This window comes from Pseudorca crassidens, chromosome 11 (assembly GCF_039906515.1).
Source record: "Pseudorca crassidens isolate mPseCra1 chromosome 11, mPseCra1.hap1, whole genome shotgun sequence".
In the NCBI taxonomy this organism is placed as follows: domain Eukaryota; kingdom Metazoa; phylum Chordata; class Mammalia; order Artiodactyla; family Delphinidae; genus Pseudorca; species Pseudorca crassidens.
Window position 1 is genome coordinate 32394469 of NC_090306.1, and position 18760 is coordinate 32413228.

Here is an 18760-nt window from a genome sequence, read left to right on the forward strand (position 1 = left end):
GGTTTCTCTGAGTTCAGCTCAGCCTAGGGTAATGCGTAAGACTTCGACGCCATGTGGGACGTGCCAGAACGGTGTCCGTGAACGTGTGCGAGTGCTGAGTACCTTAAGCTGCTCCGAAGGAGAGTGCAGCGCGTTTCCCTACGATCGGCATACACAAAGGGGCTCTAAAGGGCTACGGGCCTGGATGTTGCTTAGCAGACCCAGGTGGGCCTGGCGGTACTCAGTGTTCCTGCCGGGAACAGGGGGCCCGCGCCAGCCTCCTAGGTGTCCAGAAAACCCTGCTGCCGTTGAAGGTGCCCAGAGCCGAGGCCACCGCCTCATGGAAACTGCTGCACGCCTCCGCTTCTGCACCGCCACTCGGGGCCTTACTTCCAGGCCTGTGTTCGTGCTGGGCCTGCCGTTAGCGACACGGCATGGTAAGATGCTGACTTTCTCCTCGGGCAGAGTGACTTCAGGTACGAGGTCCTCGAAGTATTCAAAGCACAGTGCTTTCCCACGGCAGCTCACACAAGGGCCATGACAAAGTCGGACTCACCCGAAATGCTGTCCTGAGGCTGTTCGAGGGCTCTGGAAATGTAGCGCTCCTCGCGGGACGTCCAGTGTGTAGCCCATCGCGCGGCACGCACAGAGGGCCTCCGCGGGTGGGGGGGTTCAACCAATGGGCCTCGAAGTGCTCAGCCGCCCCACAGGGGTCTGGAGGTACTCGGTGAACTTGGAGGGAAAGTGATGCATACCCGAGGGGCCTAGGAGTCCTCCAAAGTGTACTACTTCCTTTAAAATAAAGCCTCTAAGCGACTGAGAACTCATGGAGACAGCTGCCTGCCTCCCTTTCTGCACGGCTACTAGGGGCCTACGCTGGAGGCAACTTGTCACGTTGAGGTTCCCTCTAGCTCTAGAGCTTGGCAGGCGGACCAGAGCCGCGGCCATGGAAGCACCTGGTTTAGACAGAGCAGACTCATAACGTTCCCCGAAGCACTCTGACAGGGCTAACAGGCCTGTCGAGAGCAGGGAATGTCAGGTAGCTTCAAGGCAGCATGAACTCAGCCTCCAAACGGGAAAGCAAGGCTACTTGCAGCAGGCCCCCGTTTCCGTGGGCGCACTCAGCAGACATCCCCGTGGTTTCTCACAAGCCCAAAGAGACACAGGACACCCTGAGTTTCCTTCCCTGAATCAACTTCTCGAAGTAGGGTGTTCTGCGTCAAGCGAACTGCTTCAACCAAGGAACGCCGTAGCTGCTCCTCTGGGCCTGTGGCTATTCAAAGCCTGCAGTGCCACAGGAGGAAGGGGACGTACATGGCAGTAAGAACGCAAGCCGACTCTCTCTGGGAGGCACGGTGACTTCAGGCAGGAGGTCCTAGGTGGACTGCGAAGCAGAGGGTTTCTCTGAGTTCAGCTCAGCCTAGGGTAATGCGTAAGACTTCGACGCCATGTGGGACGTGTCAGAACGGTGTCCGTGAACGTGTGCGAGTGCTGAGTACCTTAAGCTGCTCCCAAGGAGAGTGCAGCGCGTTTCCCTACGATCGGCATACACAAAGGGGCTCTAAAGGGCTACGGGCCTGGATGTTGCTTAGCAGACCCAGGTGGGCCTGGCGGTACTCAGTGTTCCTGCCGGGAACAGGGGGCCCGCGCCAGCCTCCTAGGTGTCCAGAAAACCCTGCTGCCGTTGAAGGTGCCCAGAGCCGAGGCCACCGCCTCATGGAAACTGCTGCACGCCTCCGCTTCTGCACCGCCACTCGGGGCCTTACTTCCAGGCCTGTGTTCGTGCTGGGCGTGCCGTTAGCGACACGGCATGGTAAGATGCTGACTTTCTCCTCGGGCAGAGTGACTTCAGGTACGAGGTCCTCGAAGTATTCAAAGCACAGTGCTTTCCCACGGCAGCTCACACAAGGGCCATGACAAAGTCGGACTCACCCGAAATGCTGTCCTGAGGCTGTTCGAGGGCTCTGGAAATGTAGCGCTCCTCGCGGGACGTCCAGTGTGTAGCCCATCGCGCGGCACGCACAGAGGGCCTCCGCGGGTGGGGGGGTTCAACCAATGGGCCTCGAAGTGCTCAGCCGCCCCACAGGGGTCTGGAGGTACTCGGTGAACTTGGAGGGAAAGTGATGCATACCCGAGGGGCCTAGGAGTCCTCCAAAGTGTACTACTTCCTTTAAAATAAAGCCTCTAAGCGACTGAGAACTCATGGAGACAGCTGCCTGCCTCCCTTTCTGCACGGCTACTAGGGGCCTACGCTGGAGGCAACTTGTCACGTTGAGGTTTCCTCTAGCTCTAGAGCTTGGCAGGCGGACCAGAGCCGCGGCCATGGAAGCACCTGGTTTAGACAGAGCAGACTCATAACGTTCCCCGAAGCACTCTGACAGGGCTAACAGGCCTGTCGAGAGCAGGGAATGTCAGGTAGCTTCAAGGCAGCATGAACGCAGCCTCCAAACGGGAAAGCAAGGCTACTTGCAGCAGGCCCCCGTTTCCGTGGGCGCACTCAGCAGACATCCCCGTGGTTTCTCACAAGCCCAAAGAGACACAGGTCACCCTGAGTTTCCTTCCCTGAATCAACTTCTCGAAGTAGGGTGTTCTGCGTCAAGCGAACTGCTTCAACCAAGGAACGCCGTAGCTGCTCCTCTGGGCCTGTGGCTATTCAAAGCCTGCAGTGCCACAGGAGGAAGGGGACGTACATGGCAGTAAGAACGCAAGCCGACTCTCTCTGGGAGGCACGGTGACTTCAGGCAGGAGGTCCTAGGTGGACTGCGAAGCAGAGGGTTTCTCTGAGTTCAGCTCAGCCTAGGGTAATGCGTAAGACTTCGAGGCCATGTGGGACGTGCCAGAACGGTGTCCGTGAACGTGTGCGAGTGCTGAGTACCTTAAGCTGCTCCCAAGGAGAGTGCAGCGCGTTTCCCTACGATCGGCATACACAGAGGGGCTCTAAAGTGCTACGGGCCTGGATGTTGCTTAGCAGACCGAGGTGGGCCTGGCGGTACTCAGTGTTCCTGCCGGGAACAGGGGGCCCGCGCCAGCCTCCTAGGTGTCCAGAAAACCCTGCTGCCGTTGAAGGTGCCCAGAGCCGAGGCCACCGCCTCATGGAAACTGCTGCACGCCTCCGCTTCTGCACCGCCACTCGGGGCCTTACTTCCAGGCCTGTGTTCGTGCTGGGCCTGCCGTTAGCGACACGGCATGGTAAGATGCTGACTTTCTCCTCGGGCAGAGTGACTTCAGGTACGAGGTCCTCGAAGTATTCAAAGCACAGTGCTTTCCCACGGCAGCTCACACAAGGGCCATGACAAAGTCGGACTCACCCGAAATGCTGTCCTGAGGCTGTTCGAGGGCTCTGGAAATGTAGCGCTCCTCGCGGGACGTCCAGTGTGTAGCCCATCGCGCGGCACGCACAGAGGGCCTCCGCGGGTGGGGGGGTTCAACCAATGGGCCTCGAAGTGCTCAGCCGCCCCACAGGGGTCTGGAGGTACTCGGTGAACTTGGAGGGAAAGTGATGCATACCCGAGGGGCCTAGGAGTCCTCCAAAGTGTACTACTTCCTTTAAAATAAAGCCTCTAAGCGACTGAGAACTCATGGAGACAGCTGCCTGCCTCCCTTTCTGCACGGCTACTAGGGGCCTACGCTGGAGGCAACTTGTCACGTTGAGGTTCCCTCTAGCTCTAGAGCTTGGCAGGCGGACCAGAGCCGCGGCCATGGAAGCACCTGGTTTAGACAGAGCAGACTCATAACGTTCCCCGAAGCACTCTGACAGGGCTAACAGGCCTGTCGAGAGCAGGGAATGTCAGGTAGCTTCAAGGCAGCATGAACGCAGCCTTCCAAATGGGAAAGCAAGGCTACTTGCAGCAGGCCCCCGTTTCCGTGTGCGCACTCAGCAGACATCCCCGTGGTTTCTCACAAGCCCAAAGAGACACAGGTCACCCTGAGTTTCCTTCCCTGAATCAACTTCTCGAAGTAGGGTGTTCTGCGTCAAGCGAACTGCTTCAACCAAGGAACGCCGTAGCTGCTCCTCTGGGCCTGTGGCTATTCAAAGCCTGCAGTGCCACAGGAGGAAGGGGACGTACATGGCAGTAAGAAGGCAAGCCGACTCTCTCTGGGAGGCTCGGTGACTTCAGGCAGGAGGTCCTAGGTGGACTGCGAAGCAGAGGGTTTCTCTGAGTTCAGCTCAGCCTAGGGTAATGCGTAAGACTTCGACGCCATGTGGGACGTGCCAGAACGGTGTCCGTGAACGTGTGCGAGTGCTGAGTACCTTAAGCTGCTCCCAAGGGGAGTGCAGCGCGTTTCCCTACGCTGCGCATACACAGAGGAGCTCTAAAGGTCTACGGGCCTGGATGTTGCTTAGCAGACCCAGGTGGGCCTGGCGGTACTCAGTGTTCCTGCCGGGAACAGGGGGCCCGCGCCAGCCTCCTAGGTGTCCAGAAAACCCTGCTGCCGTTGAAGGTGCCCAGAGCCGAGGCCACCGCCTCATGGAAACTGATGCACGCCTCTGCTTCTGCACCGCCACTCGGGGCCTTACTTCCAGGCCTGTGTTCGTGCTGGGCGTGCCGTTAGCGACACGGCATTGTAAGATGCTGACTTTCTCCTCGGGCAGAGTGACTTCAGGTACGAGGTCCTCGAAGTATTCAAAGCACAGTGCTTTCCCACGGCAGCTCACACAAGGGCCATGACAAAGTCGGACTCACCCGAAATGCTGTCCTGAGGCTGTTCGAGGGCTCTGGAAATGTAGCGCTCCTCGCGGGACGTCCAGTGTGTAGCCCATCGCGCGGCACGCACAGAGGGCCTCCGGGGGTGGGGGGTGTGGTCAACCAATGGGCCTCGAAGTTGCTCAGCCGCCCCATAGGGGTCTGGAGGTACTCGGTGAACTTGGAGGGAAAGTGGTGCATACCCGAGAGGCCTAGGAGTCCTCCAAAGTGTACTACTTCCTTTAAAATAAAGCCTCTAAGCTACTGAGAACTCATGGAGACAGCTGCCTGCCTCCCTTTCTGCACGGCTACTAGGGGCCTACGCTGGAGGCAACTTGTCACGTTGAGGTTCCCTCTAGCTCTAGAGCTTGGCAGGCGGACCAGAGCCGCGGCCATGGAAGCACCTGGTTTAGACAGAGCAGACTCATAACGTTCCCCGAAGCACTCTGACAGGGCTAACAGGCCTGTCGAGAGCAGGGAATGTCAGGTAGCTTCAAGGCAGCATGAACGCAGCCTCCAAACGGGAAAGCAAGGCTACTTGCAGCAGGCCCCCGTTTCCGTGGGCGCACTCAGCAGACATCCCCGTGGTTTCTCACAAGCCCAAAGAGACACAGGTTACCCTGAGTTTCCTTCCCTGAATCAACTTCTCGAAGTAGGGTGTTCTGCGTCAAGCGAACTGCTTCAACCAAGGAACGCCGTAGCTGCTCCTCTGGGCCTGTGGCTATTCAAAGCCTGCAGTGCCACAGGAGGAAGGGGACGTACATGGCAGTAAGAACGCAAGCCGACTCTCTCTGGGAGGCACGGTGACTTCAGGCAGGAGGTCCTAGGTGGACTGCGAAGCAGAGGGTTTCTCTGAGTTCAGCTCAGCCTAGGGTAATGCGTAAGACTTCGACGCCATGTGGGACGTGCCAGAACGGTGTCCGTGAACGTGTGCGAGTGCTGAGTACCTTAAGCTGCTCCCAAGGAGAGTGCAGCGCGTTTCCCTACGATCGGCATACACAGAGGGGCTCTAAAGGGCTACGGGCCTGGATGTTGCTTAGCAGACCCAGGTGGGCCTGGCGGTACTCAGTGTTCCTGCCGGGAACAGGGGGCCCGCGCCAGCCTCCTAGGTGTCCAGAAAACCCTGCTGCCGTTGAAGGTGCCCAGAGCCGAGGCCACCGCCTCATGGAAACTGCTGCACGCCTCCGCTTCTGCACCGCCACTCGGGGCCTTACTTCCAGGCCTGTGTTCGTGCTGGGCGTGCCGTTAGCGACACGGCATGGTAAGATGCTGACTTTCTCCTCGGGCAGAGTGACTTCAGGTACGAGGTCCTCGAAGTATTCAAAGCACAGTGCTTTCCCACGGCAGCTCACACAAGGGCCATGACAAAGTCGGACTCACCCGAAATGCTGTCCTGAGGCTGTTCGAGGGCTCTGGAAATGTAGCGCTCCTCGCGGGACGTCCAGTGTGTAGCCCATCGCGCGGCTCGCACAGAGGGCCTCCGCGGGTGGGGGGGTTCAACCAATGGGCCTCGAAGTGCTCAGCCGCCCCACAGGGGTCTGGAGGTACTCGGTGAACTTGGAGGGAAAGTGATGCATACCCGAGGGGCCTAGGAGTCCTCCAAAGTGTACTACTTCCTTTAAAATAAAGCCTCTAAGCGACTGAGAACTCATGGAGACAGCTGCCTGCCTCCCTTTCTGCACGGCTACTAGGGGCCTACGCTGGAGGCAACTTGTCACGTTGAGGTTCCCTCTAGCTCTAGAGCTTGGCAGGCGGACCAGAGCCGCGGCCATGGAAGCACCTGGTTTAGACAGAGCAGACTCATAACGTTCCCCGAAGCACTCTGACAGGGCTAACAGGCCTGTCGAGAGCAGGGAATGTCAGGTAGCTTCAAGGCAGCATGAACGCAGCCTCCAAACGGGAAAGCAAGGCTACTTGCAGCAGGCCCCCGTTTCCGTGGGCGCACTCAGCAGACATCCCCGTGGTTTCTCACAAGCCCAAAGAGACACAGGTCACCCTGAGTTTCCTTCCCTGAATCAACTTCTCGAAGTAGGGTGTTCTGCGTCAAGCGAACTGCTTCAACCAAGGAACGCCGTAGCTGCTCCTCTGGGCCTGTGGCTATTCAAAGCCTGCAGTGCCACAGGAGGAAGGGGACGTACATGGCAGTAAGAACGCAAGCCGACTCTCTCTGGGAGGCACGGTGACTTCAGGCAGGAGGTCCTAGGTGGACTGCGAAGCAGAGGGTTTCTCTGAGTTCAGCTCAGCCTAGGGTAATGCGTAAGACTTCGAGGCCATGTGGGACGTGCCAGAACGGTGTCCGTGAACGTGTGCGAGTGCTGAGTACCTTAAGCTGCTCCCAAGGAGAGTGCAGCGCGTCTCCCTACGATCGGCATACACAGAGGGGCTCTAAAGGGCTACGGGCCTGGATGTTGCTTAGCAGACCCAGGTGGGCCTGGCGGTACTCAGTGTTCCTGCCGGGAACAGGGGGCCCGCGCCAGCCTCCTAGGTGTCCAGAAAACCCTGCTGCCGTTGAAGGTGCCCAGAGCCGAGGCCACCGCCTCATGGAAACTGCTGCACGCCTCCGCTTCTGCACCGCCACTCGGGGCCTTACTTCCAGGCCTGTGTTCGTGCTGGGCGTGCCGTTAGCGACACGGCATGGTAAGATGCTGACTTTCTCCTCGGGCAGAGTGACTTCAGGTACGAGGTCCTCGAAGTATTCAAAGCACAGTGCTTTCCCACGGCAGCTCACACAAGGGCCATGACAAAGTCGGACTCACCCGAAATGCTGTCCTGAGGCTGTTCGAGGGCTCTGGAAATGTAGCGCTCCTCGCGGGACGTCCAGTGTGTAGCCCATCGCGCGGCACGCACAGAGGGCCTCCGCGGGTGGGGGGGTTCAACCAATGGGCCTCGAAGTGCTCAGCCGCCCCACAGGGGTCTGGAGGTACTCGGTGAACTTGGAGGGAAAGTGATGCATACCCGAGGGGCCTAGGAGTCCTCCAAAGTGTACTACTTCCTTTAAAATAAAGCCTCTAAGCGACTGAGAACTCATGGAGACAGCTGCCTGCCTCCCTTTCTGCACGGCTACTAGGGGCCTACGCTGGAGGCAACTTGTCACGTTGAGGTTCCCTCTAGCTCTAGAGCTTGGCAGGCGGACCAGAGCCGCGGCCATGGAAGCACCTGGTTTAGACAGAGCAGACTCATAACGTTCCCCGAAGCACTCTGACAGGGCTAACAGGCCTGTCGAGAGCAGGGATTGTCAGGTAACTTCAAGGCAGCATGAACGCAGCCTTCCAAACGGGAAAGCAAGGCTACTTGCAGCAGGCCCCCGTTTCCGTGGGCGCACTCAGCAGACATCCCCGTGGTTTCTCACAAGCCCAAAGAGACACAGGTCACCCTGAGTTTCCTTCCCTGAATCAACTTCTCGAAGTAGGGTGTTCTGCGTCAAGCGAACTGCTTCAACCAAGGAACGCCGTAGCTGCTCCTCTGGGCCTGTGGCTATTCAAAGCCTGCAGTGCCACAGGAGGAAGGGAACGTACATGGCAGTAAGAAGGCAAGCCGACTCTCTCTGGGAGGCTCGGTGACTTCAGGCAGGAGGTCCTAGGTGGACTGCGAAGCAGAGGGTTTCTCTGAGTTCAGCTCAGCCTAGGGTAATGCGTAAGACTTCGACGCCATGTGGGACGTGCCAGAACGGTGTCCGTGAACGTGTGCGAGTGCTGAGTACCTTAAGCTGCTCCCAAGGAGAGTGCAGCGCGTTTCCCTACGCTGCGCATACACAGAGGAGCTCTAAAGGGCTACGGGCCTGGATGTTGCTTAGCAGACCCAGGTGGGCCTGGCGGTACTCAGTGTTCCTGCCGGGAACAGGGGGCCCGCGCCAGCCTCCTAGGTGTCCAGAAAACCCTGCTGCCGTTGAAGGTGCCCAGAGCCGAGGCCACCGCCTCATGGAAACTGATGCACGCCTCCGCTTCTGCACCGCCACTCGGGGCCTTACTTCCAGGCCTGTGTTCGTGCTGGGCGTGCCGTTAGCGACACGGCATTGTAAGATGCTGACTTTCTCCTCGGGCAGAGTGACTTCAGGTACGAGGTCCTCGAAGTATTCAAAGCAGAGTGCTTTCCCACGGCAGCTCACACAAGGGCCATGACAAAGTCGGACTCACCCGAAATGCTGTCCTGAGGCTGTTCGAGGGCTCTGGAAATGTAGCGCTCCTCGCGGGACGTCCAGTGTGTAGCCCATCGCGCGGCACGCACAGAGGGCCTCCGCGGGTGGGGGGGTTCAACCAATGGGCCTCGAAGTGCTCAGCCGCCCCACAGGGGTCTGGAGGTACTCGGTGAACTTGGAGGGAAAGTGATGCATACCCGAGGGGCCTAGGAGTCCTCCAAAGTGTACTACTTCCTTTAAAATAAAGCCTCTAAGCGACTGAGAACTCATGGAGACAGCTGCCTGCCTCCCTTTCTGCACGGCTACTAGGGGCCTACGCTGGAGGCAACTTGTCACGTTGAGGTTCCCTCTAGCTCTAGAGCTTGGCAGGCGGACCAGAGCCGCGGCCATGGAAGCACCTGGTTTAGACAGAGCAGACTCATAACGTTCCCCGAAGCACTCTGACAGGGCTAACAGGCCTGTCGAGAGCAGGGAATGTCAGGTAGCTTCAAGGCAGCATGAACGCAGCCTTCCAAACGGGAAAGCAAGGCTACTTGCAGCAGGCCCCCGTTTCCGTGGGCGCACTCAGCAGACATCCCCGTGGTTTCTCACAAACCCAAAGAGACACAGGTCACCCTGAGTTTCCTTCCCTGAATCAACTTCTCGAAGTAGGGTGTTCTGCGTCAAGCGAACTGCCTCAACCAAGGAACGCCGTAGCTGCTCCTCTGGGCCTGTGGCTATTCAAAGCCTGCAGTGCCACAGGAGGAAGGGGACGTACATGGCAGTAAGAACGCAAGCCGACTCTCTCTGGGAGGCACGGTGACTTCAGGCAGGAGGTCCTAGGTGGACTGCGAAGCCGAGGGTTTCTCTGAGTTCAGCTCAGCCTAGGGTAATGCGTAAGACTTCGACGCCATGTGGGACGTGCCAGAACGGTGTCCGTGAACGTGTGCGAGTGCTGAGTACCTTACGCTGCTCCCAAGGGGAGTGCAGCGCGTTTCCCTACGATCGGCATACACAGAGGGGCTCTAAAGGGCTACGGGCCTGGATGTTGCTTAGCAGACCCAGGTGGGCCTGGCGGTACTCAGTGTTCCTGCCGGGAACAGGGGGCCCGCGCCAGCCTCCTAGGTGTCCAGAAAACCCTGCTGCCGTTGAAGGTGCCTAGAGCCGAGGCCTCCGCCTCATGGAAACTGCTGCACGCCTCCGCTTCTGCACCGCCACTCGGGGCCTTACTTCCAGGCCTGTGTTCGTGCTGGGCGTGCCGTTAGCGACACGGCATGGTAAGATGCTGACTTTCTCCTCGGGCAGAGTGACTTCAGGTACGAGGTCCTCGAAGTATTCAAAGCACAGTGCTTTCCCACGGCAGCTCACACAAGGGCCATGACAAAGTCGGACTCACCCGAAATGCTGTCCTGAGGCTGTTCGAGGGCTCTGGAAATGTAGCGCTCCTCGCGGGACGTCCAGTGTGTAGCCCATCGCGCGGCACGCACAGAGGGCCTCCGCGGGTGGGGGGGTTCAACCAATGGGCCTCGAAGTGCTCAGCCGCCCCACAGGGGTCTGGAGGTACTCGGTGAACTTGGAGGGAAAGTGATGCATACCCGAGGGGCCTAGGAGTCCTCCAAAGTGTACTACTTCCTTTAAAATAAAGCCTCTAAGCGACTGAGAACTCATGGAGACAGCTGCCTGCCTCCCTTTCTGCACGGCTACTAGGGGCCTACGCTGGAGGCAACTTGTCACGTTGAGGTTCCCTCTAGCTCTAGAGCTTGGCAGGCGGACCAGAGCCGCGGCCATGGAAGCACCTGGTTTAGACAGAGCAGACTCATAACGTTCCCCGAAGCACTCTGACAGGGCTAACAGGCCTGTCGAGAGCAGGGAATGTCAGGTAGCTTCAAGGCAGCATGAACGCAGCCTCCAAACGGGAAAGCAAGGCTACTTGCAGCAGGCCCCCGTTTCCGTGGGCGCACTCAGCAGACATCCCCGTGGTTTCTCACAAGCCCAAAGAGACACAGGTTACCCTGAGTTTCCTTCCCTGAATCAACTTCTCGAAGTAGGGTGTTCTGCGTCAAGCGAACTGCTTCAACCAAGGAACGCCGTAGCTGCTCCTCTGGGCCTGTGGCTATTCAAAGCCTGCAGTGCCACAGGAGGAAGGGGACGTACATGGCAGTAAGAACGCAAGCCGACTCTCTCTGGGAGGCACGGTGACTTCAGGCAGGAGGTCCTAGGTGGACTGCGAAGCAGAGGGTTTCTCTGAGTTCAGCTCAGCCTAGGGTAATGCGTAAGACTTCGACGCCATGTGGGACGTGCCAGAACGGTGTCCGTGAACGTGTGCGAGTGCTGAGTACCTTAAGCTGCTCCCAAGGAGAGTGCAGCGCGTTTCCCTACGATCGGCATACACAGAGGGGCTCTAAAGGGTTACGGGCCTGGATGTTGCTTAGCAGACCCAGGTGGGCCTGGCGGTACTCAGTGTTCCTGCCGGGAACAGGGGGCCCGCGCCAGCCTCCTAGGTGTCCAGAAAACCCTGCTGCCGTTGAAGGTGCCCAGAGCCGAGGCCACCGCCTCATGGAAACTGCTGCACGCCTCCGCTTCTGCACCGCCACTCGGGGCCTTACTTCCAGGCCTGTGTTCGTGCTGGGCGTGCCGTTAGCGACACGGCATGGTAAGATGCTGACTTTCTCCTCGGGCAGAGTGACTTCAGGTACGAGGTCCTCGAAGTATTCAAAGCACAGTGCTTTCCCACGGCAGCTCACACAAGGGCCATGACAAAGTCGGACTCACCCGAAATGCTGTCCTGAGGCTGTTCGAGGGCTCTGGAAATGTAGCGCTCCTCGCGGGACGTCCAGTGTGTAGCCCATCGCGCGGCTCGCACAGAGGGCCTCCGCGGGTGGGGGGGTTTAACCAATGGGCCTCGAAGTGCTCAGCCGCCCCACAGGGGTCTGGAGGTACTCGGTGAACTTGGAGGGAAAGTGATGCATACCCGAGGGGCCTAGGAGTCCTCCAAAGTGTACTACTTCCTTTAAAATAAAGCCTCTAAGCGACTGAGAACTCATGGAGACAGCTGCCTGCCTCCCTTTCTGCACGGCTACTAGGGGCCTACGCTGGAGGCAACTTGTCACGTTGAGGTTCCCTCTAGCTCTAGAGCTTGGCAGGCGGACCAGAGCCGCGGCCATGGAAGCACCTGGTTTAGACAGAGCAGACTCATAACGTTCCCCGAAGCACTCTGACAGGGCTAACAGGCCTGTCGAGAGCAGGGAATGTCAGGTAGCTTCAAGGCAGCATGAACGCAGCCTCCAAACGGGAAAGCAAGGCTACTTGCAGCAGGCCCCCGTTTCCGTGGGCGCACTCAGCAGACATCCCCGTGGTTTCTCACAAGCCCAAAGAGACACAGGTCACCCTGAGTTTCCTTCCCTGAATCAACTTCTCGAAGTAGGGTGTTCTGCGTCAAGCGAACTGCTTCAACCAAGGAACGCCGTAGCTGCTCCTCTGGGCCTGTGGCTATTCAAAGCCTGCAGTGCCACAGGAGGAAGGGGACGTACATGGCAGTAAGAACGCAAGCCGACTCTCTCTGGGAGGCTCGGTGACTTCAGGCAGGAGGTCCTAGGTGGACTGCGAAGCAGAGGGTTTCTCTGAGTTCAGCTCAGCCTAGGGTAATGCGTAAGACTTCGACGCCATGTGGGACGTGCCAGAACGGTGTCCGTGAACGTGTGCGAGTGCTGAGTACCTTAAGCTGCTCCCAAGGAGAGTGCAGCGCGTTTCCCTACGCTGCGCATACACAGAGGAGCTCTAAAGGGCTACGGGCCTGGATGTTGCTTAGCAGACCCAGGTGGGCCTGGCGGTACTCAGTGTTCCTGCCGGGAACAGGGGGCCCGCGCCAGCCTCCTAGGTGTCCAGAAAACCCTGCTGCCGTTGAAGGTGCCCAGAGCCGAGGCCACCGCCTCATGGAAACTGATGCACGCCTCCGCTTCTGCACCGCCACTCGGGGCCTTACTTCCAGGCCTGTGTTCGTGCTGGGCGTGCCGTTAGCGACACGGCATGGTAAGATGCTGACTTTCTCCTCGGGCAGAGTGACTTCAGGTACGAGGTCCTCGAAGTATTCAAAGCACAGTGCTTTCCCACGGCAGCTCACACAAGGGCCATGACAAAGTCGGACTCACCCGAAATGCTGTCCTGAGGCTGTTCGAGGGCTCTGGAAATGTAGCGCTCCTCGCGGGACGTCCAGTGTGTAGCCCATCGCGCGGCACGCACAGAGGGCCTCCACGGGTGGGGGGGTTCAACCAATGGGCCTCGAAGTGCTCAGCCGCCCCACAGGGGTCTGGAGGTACTCGGTGAACTTGGAGGGAAAGTGATGCATACCCGAGGGGCCTAGGAGTCCTCCAAAGTGTACTACTTCCTTTAAAATAAAGCCTCTAAGCGACTGAGAACTCATGGAGACAGCTGCCTGCCTCCCTTTCTGCACGGCTACTAGGGGCCTACGCTGGAGGCAACTTGTCACGTTGAGGTTCCCTCTAGCTCTAGAGCTTGGCAGGCGGACCAGAGCCGCGGGCATGGAAGCACCTGGTTTAGACAGAGCAGACTCATAACGTTCCCCGAAGCACTCTGACAGGGCTAACAGGCCTGTCGAGAGCAGGGAATGTCAGGTAGCTTCAAGGGAGCATGAACGCAGCCTTCCAAACGGGAAAGCAAGGCTACTTGCAGCAGGCCCCCGTTTCCGTGGGCGCACTCAGCAGACATCCCCGTGGTTTCTCACAAGCCCAAAGAGACACAGGTCACCCTGAGTTTCCTTCCCTGAATCAACTTCTCGAAGTAGGGTGTTCTGCGTCAAGCGAACTGCTTCAACCAAGGAACGCCGTAGCTGCTCCTCTGGGCCTGTGGCTATTCAAAGCCTGCAGTGCCACAGGAGGAAGGGGACGTACATGGCAGTAAGAAGGCAAGCCGACTCTCTCTGGGAGGCTCGGTGACTTCAGGCAGGAGGTCCTAGGTGGACTGCGAAGCAGAGGGTTTCTCTGAGTTCAGCTCAGCCTAGGGTAATGCGTAAGACTTCGACGCCATGTGGGACGTGCCAGAACGGTGTCCGTGAACGTGTGCGAGTGCTGAGTACCTTAAGCTGCTCCCAAGGAGAGTGCAGCGCGTTTCCCTACGCTGCGCATACACAGAGGAGCTCTAAAGGGCTACGGGCCTGGATGTTGCTTAGCAGACCCAGGTGGGCCTGGCGGTACTCAGTGTTCCTGCCGGGAACAGGGGGCCCGCGCCAGCCTCCTAGGTGTCCAGAAAACCCTGCTGCCGTTGAAGGTGCCCAGAGCCGAGGCCACCGCCTCATGGAAACTGCTGCACGCCTCCGCTTCTGCACCGCCACTCGGGGCCTTACTTCCAGGCCTGTGTTCGTGCTGGGCGTGCCGTTAGCGACACGGCATGGTAAGATGCTGACTTTCTCCTCGGGCAGAGTGACTTCAGGTACGAGGTCCTCGAAGTATTCAAAGCACAGTGCTTTCCCACGGCAGCTCACACAAGGGCCATGACAAAGTCGGACTCACCCGAAATGCTGTCCTGAGGCTGTTCGAGGGCTCTGGAAATGTAGCGCTCCTCGCGGGAAGTCCAGTGTGTAGCCCATCGCGCGGCACGCACAGAGGGCCTCCGCGGGTGGGGGGGTTCAACCAATGGGCCTCGAAGTGCTCAGCCGCCCCACAGGGATCTGGAGGTACTCGGTGAACTTGGAGGGAAAGTGATGCATACCCGAGGGGCCTAGGAGTCCTCCAAAGTGTACTACTTCCTTTAAAATAAAGCCTCTAAGCGACTGAGAACTCATGGAGACAGCTGCCTGCCTCCCTTTCTGCACGGCTACTAGGGGCCTACGCTGGAGGCAACTTGTCACGTTGAGGTTCCCTCTAGCTCTAGAGCTTGGCAGGCGGACCAGAGCCGCGGCCATGGAAGCACCTGGTTTAGACAGAGCAGACTCATAACGTTCCCCGAAGCACTCTGACAGGGCTAACAGGCCTGTCGAGAGCAGGGAATGTCAGGTAGCTTCAAGGCAGCATGAACGCAGCCTCCAAACGGGAAAGCAAGGCTACTTGCAGCAGGCCCCCGTTTCCGTGGGCGCACTCAGCAGACATCCCCGTGGTTTCTCACAAGCCCAAAGAGACACAGGTCACCCTGAGTTTCCTTCCCTGAATCAACTTCTCGAAGTAGGGTGTTCTGCGTCAAGCGAACTGCCTCAACCAAGGAACGCCGTAGCTGCTCCTCTGGGCCTGTGGCTATTCAAAGCCTGCAGTGCCACAGGAGGAAGGGGACGTACATGGCAGTAAGAACGCAAGCCGACTCTCTCTGGGAGGCTCGGGGACTTCAGGCAGGAGGTCCTAGGTGGAATGCGAAGCCGAGGGTTTCTCTGAGTTCAGCTCAGCCTAGGGTAATGCGTAAGACTTCGACACCATGTGGGACGTACCAGAACGGTGTCCGTGAACGTGTGCGAGTGCTGAGTACCTTACGCTGCTCCCAAGGGGAGTGCAGCGCGTTTCCCTACGATCGGCATACACAGAGGGGCTCTAAAGGGCTACGGGCCTGGATGTTGCTTAGCAGACCCAGGTGGGCCTGGCGGTACTCAGTGTTCCTGCCGGGAACAGGGGGCCCGCGCCAGCCTCCTAGGTGTCCAGAAAACCCTGCTGCCGTTGAAAGTGCCCAGAGCGGAGGCCTCCGCCTCATGGAAACTGCTGCACGCCTCCGCTTCTGCACCGCCACTCGGGGCCTTACTTCCAGGCCTGTGTTCGTGCTGGGCGAGCCGTTAGCGACACGGCATGGTAAGATGCTGACTTTCTCCTCGGGCAGAGTGACTTCAGGTACGAGGTACTCGAAGTATTCAAAGCACAGTGTTTTCCCACGGCAGCTCACACAAGGGCCATGAACAAAGTCGGACTCACCCGAAATGCTGTCCTGAGGCTGTTCGAGGTCTCTGGAAATGTAGCGCTCCTCGCGGGACGTCCAGTGTGTAGCCCATCGCGCGGCACGCACAGAGGGCCTCTGGTGGTGGTGGGTGTGGTCAACCAATGGGCCTCGAAGTTGCTCAGCCGCCCCACAGGGGTCTGGAGGTACTCGGTGAACTTGGAGGGGAAGTGATGCATACCCGAGGGGCCTAGGAGTCCTCCAAAGTGTACTACTTCCTTTAAAATAAAGCCTCTAAGCGACTGAGAACTCATGGAGACAGCTGCCTGCCTCCCTTTCTGCACGGCTACTAGGGGCCTACGCTGGAGGCAACTTGTCACGTTGAGGTTCCCTCTAGCTCTAGAGCTTGGCAGGCGGACCAGAGCTGCGGCCATGGAAGCACCTGGTTTAGACAGAGCAGACTCATAACGTTCCCCGAAGCACTCTGACAGGGCTAACAGGCCTGTCGAGAGCAGGGAATGTCAGGTAGCTTCAAGGCAGCATGAACGCAGCCTTCCAAACGGGAAAGCAAGGCTACTTGCAGCAGGCCCCCGTTTCCGTGGGCGCACTCAGCAGACATCCCCGTGGTTTCTCACAAGCCCAAAGAGACACAGGTCACCCTGAGTTTCCTTCCCTGAATCAACTTCTCGAAGTAGGGTGTTCTGCGTCAAGCGAACTGCTTCAACCAAGGAACGCCGTAGCTGCTCCTCTGGGCCTGTGGCTATTCAAAGCCTGCAGTGCCACAGGAGGAAGGGGACGTACATGGCAGTAAGAACGCAAGCCGACTCTCTCTGGGAGGCACGGTGACTTCAGGCAGGAGGTCCTAGGTGGACTGCGAAGCCGAGGGTTTCTCTGAGTTCAGCTCAGCCTAGGGTAATGCGTAAGACTTCGACGCCATGCGGGACGTGCCAGAACGGTGTCCGAGAACGTGTGCGAGTGCTGAGTACCTTAAGCTGCTCCCAAGGAGAGTGCAGCGCGTTTCCCTACGATCGGCATACACAGAGGGGCTCTAAAGGGCTACGGGCCTGGATGTTGCTTAGCAGACCCAGGTGGGCCTGGCGGTACTCAGTGTTCCTGCCGGGAACAGGGGGCCCGCGACAGCCTCCTAGGTGTCCAGAAAACCCTGCTGCCGTGGAAGGTGCCCAGAGCCGAGGCCACCGCCTCATGGAAACTGCTGCACGCCTCCGCTTCTGCACCGCCACTCGGGGCCTTACTTCCAGGCCTGTGTTCGTGCTGGGCGTGCCGTTAGCGACACGGCATGGTAAGATGCTGACTTTCTCCTCGGGCAGAGTGACTTCAGGTAGAGGTCCTCAAAGTATTCAAACCACAGTGCTTTCCCACGGCAGCTCACACAAGGGCCATGACAAAGTCGGACTCACCCGAAATGCTGTCCTGAGGCTGTTCGAGGGCTCTGGAAATGTAGCGCTCCTCGCGGGACGTCCAGTGTGTAGCCCATCGCGCGGCACGCACAGAGGGCCTCCGCGGGTGGGGGGGTTCAACCAATGGGCCTCGAAGTGCTCAGCCGCCCCACAGGGGTCTGGAGGTACTCGGTGAACTTGGAGGGAAAGTGATGCATACCCGAGGGGCCTAGGAGTCCTCCAAAGTGTACTACTTCCTTTAAAATAAAGCCTCTAAGCGACTGAGAACTCATGGAGACAGCTGCCTGCCTCCCTTTCTGCACGGCTACTAGGGGCCTACGCTGGAGGCAACTTGTCACGTTGAGGTTCCCTCTAGCTCTAGAGCTTGGCAGGCGGACCAGAGCCGCGGCCATGGAAGCACCTGGTTTAGACAGAGCAGACTCATAACGTTCCCCGAAGCACTCTGACAGGGCTAACAGGCCTGTCGAGAGCAGGGAATGTCAGGTAGCTTCAAGGCAGCATGAACGCAGCCTTCCAAACGGGAAAGCAAGGCTACTTGCAGCAGGCCCCCGTTTCCGTGGGTGCACTCAGCAGACATCCCCGTGGTTTCTCACAAACCCAAAGAGACACAGGTCACCCTGAGTTTCCTTCCCTGAATCAACTTCTCGAAGTAGGGTGTTCTGCATCAAGCGAACTGCCTCAACCAAGGAACGCCGTAGCTGCTCCTCTGGGCCTGTGGCTATTCAAAGCCTGCAGTGCCACAGGAGGAAGGGGACGTACATGGCAGTAAGAACGCAAGCCGACTCTCTCTGGGAGGCACGGTGACTTCAGGCAGGAGGTCCTAGGTGGACTGCGAAGCAGAGGGTTTCTATGAGTTCAGCTCAGCCTAGGGTAATGCGTAAGACTTCGACGCCATGTGGGACGTGCCAGAACGGTGTCCGTGAACGTGTGCGAGTGCTGAGTACCTTACGCTGCTCCGAAGGGGAGTGCAGCGCGTTTCCCTACGATCGGCATACACAGAGGGGCTCTAAAGGGCTACGGGCCTGGATGTTGCTTAGCAGACCCAGGTGGGCCTGGCGGTACTCACTGTTCCTGCCGGGAACAGGGGACCCGTGCCAGCCTCCTAGGTGTCCAGAAAACCCTGCTGCCGTTGAAGGTGCCCAGAGCCGAGGCCACCGCCTCATGGAAACTGCTGCACGCCTCCGCTTCTGCACCGCCACTCGGGGCCTTACTTCCAGGCCTGTGTTCGTGCTGGGCCTGCCGTTAGCGACACGGCATGGTAAGATGCTGACTTTCTCCTCGGGCAGAGTGACTTCAGGTACGAGGTCCTCGAAGTATTCAAAGCACAGTGCTTTCCCACGGCAGCTCACACAAGGGCCATGACAAAGTCGGACTCACCCGAAATGCTGTCCTGAGGCTGTTCGAGGGCTCTGGAAATGTAGCGCTCCTCGCGGGACGTCCAGTGTGTAGCCCATCGCGCGGCACGCACAGAGGGCCTCCGCGGGTGGGGGGGTTCAACCAATGGGCCTCGAAGTGCTCAGCCGCCCCACAGGGGTCTGGAGGTACTCGGTGAACTTGGAGGGAAAGTGATGCATACCCGAGGGGCCTAGGAGTCCTCCAAAGTGTACTACTTCCTTTAAAATAAAGCCTCTAAGCGACTGAGAACTCATGGAGACAGCTGCCTGCCTCCCTTTCTGCACGGCTACTAGGGGCCTACGCTG